This window comes from Haliotis rufescens, unplaced genomic scaffold (assembly GCF_023055435.1).
Source record: "Haliotis rufescens isolate VD_foot unplaced genomic scaffold, xgHalRufe1.0.p SCAF_13, whole genome shotgun sequence".
In the NCBI taxonomy this organism is placed as follows: domain Eukaryota; kingdom Metazoa; phylum Mollusca; class Gastropoda; order Lepetellida; family Haliotidae; genus Haliotis; species Haliotis rufescens.
This window is the reverse complement of record NW_025963813.1, coordinates 24,612,293-24,614,583: the sequence shown is the minus strand read 5'-3', so window position 1 is coordinate 24,614,583 and position 2,291 is coordinate 24,612,293.

The following is a 2,291-nucleotide window of genomic DNA, read 5'->3' as shown; positions in this document are numbered from 1 at the left end:
GAATGAAGTCGTCCATGGCTGTAGCGAATGTAAATTGAAATAAATGTCCCGGAAGACACACATGTACAGCAAATAATTTGCAGCCAACTGACATGTTCTAATGAGAGATATCATAAAAAAATCTTTGGAATCCGCTAAGAGACGTCCCTTTATTGGATTGTCGCTGGTCGTAGTCGGAGAAATCTCGGCTAAGGGAATTAACTCTTACCCCGGATATTATGTAATATTGTTTACGTGGTTACCAGAACGGTCAGTCGTGAATGTCTGCGCATCTATTGCGCATCTGCAGCGGTACAGAGAGGTTAACAGCAGGGTGTCGGGGTGTATCAGTTACATGCCAGACCGTAGCGCTGATGGTTTATGATAAACTGTTCAGGGTCTCTGGTATTAGTAAAAATAAGAGAATATTTTCATTACAATTTAGTTTAATGTTATGACGATCGTTAAATCGCATCAGCGTTAACACATGAAAAATTCCCCCTGTAGTGGTGGTATAGGTATACAAATCTGGCTCCAGTGGAAGTGGTCCAGAACCCCCATTACCTATACTACTTTATCTGACTTCAGATATTTTATCATCAAAGGCAAATTTTATGCAAGTTATGAAAGAAATATGCACTATTAACAAAAGAAATACATTGTGAGCCACAACTTTATCTGCAATTTGTTGATAACATAAGGCCTATTTATTTCAGGTGTTTAAAGAAAGCCATTTCACTTCCCTTTTGTACTATTGTTTACCTAGTCACATCTGATAGCATGTATGTGTTTGTCGCTTAACGCTGCACTTGGCAATATTACCATTACTCGACTCAGAACAAGCATGGGTTGCTGAAGAAAACTCTTAACTCAGATCTCAATGGTGGACATCTGATTGTAATTAATATATGATACTTGCTTGAATCATCAACACAAAGAATTTAAGAGTCCTAAAATCTCAAATATCTCCTAGCACTGCACTGCTTAGCTGAATGTCCGAGGAAGTTGCTTCTGTTCCCTTGGTAAAGGTCACATGAAACATGGTACTCGGGCTGAAACGTACGTACATACCTTCAGGTTAAGATAGATCAATGTTTATGAGTTGGTCTATCTCACATGAAAAATCATGAATTACTGCATTTCAGTAACATAGGTTTTGGGGAATTACTAGATTTATGACCGTCAAAAACAGATTCAAGTAAAAATACAAACACAACAAATACCATACCCTATAGTACAAAGCACAAACTATTAACCCATAGCAAATTTAACAAGCAGACAAGGGTTATGGCCACAATGACCAAAGTAACTCTGTGGCAGCCATGTCAAAAACTGGATCTGAATTTTGGGAGCATTATTTAGACAAACAATAAGATGTACAAGTTTAGAATGCTGAGTTGACAAAGTGCTGGGGCTACAGTTACTTTGGGTCACACAAACGAATACAACATGTGGTTTCTTCACCATAGACTGGTAGTTCTGTGCAGTTGACAGACAGCATCTTGGAACTTTCATTAATTTTTAAAACTCCTTTTGACCATGCACTGAGCCTTACATTCTCATGTCATGTATTATGGTATTCCGTAGGAGTATTTTGATTCATTTGAATCTTCAAGGCCCTAATAGTCATAATTAGAAATATCAGCAAGTTTCTGTTCTTTTTGACAAGAGGAACAAGTAACAAATTTCAGCTTCAAATGTCAACAATGTTTCTTCAATCACAACAATACATATAACATGTAATATTGCATAACATTGTTGGAATACACAACAGATAAATTTCCTGTTTGAGTTGTCAAATCCCAATATGCTGGTCTTCCAAAGATATTTTTGTTAATAAATATGCTCCCAAAATGAAATTTGAAGGATGCAGGCATAGACAAAGTTTCACCAACTTCACAAACAAATTTTAATACATGTTGTCAGGATTAATTAATCTGACATCCTGAAGAAAGTTTATCATTACTACATAGTCAGAAAATCCAGGTATCCACACAAGTAAGCTGGCCAGTCTTTACAGGTGTCAGATGACCAGTTGGCAATTTGAGTTACCATACAGAGAGTCTGATGGCGGTCTCAAGATAGATCTTATTGTCAGAGACAAATATTTCACCTCCTAATGATAAATGTGTTTTGTGAGTGTGTGTGTGTGTGGGGGGGGGGGGGGGATTTTTTTGAGCTGAGCATCCATGTACACAGCTTGCTCTTTGGTCTCATGGTGTAAAGCCCATTCAGTTTGTAAAATTCTGTACACCTTATTGACACATTAAAATGTAACTGATAACACAAAAAGAGCTGGAAGTGCTGTGAGG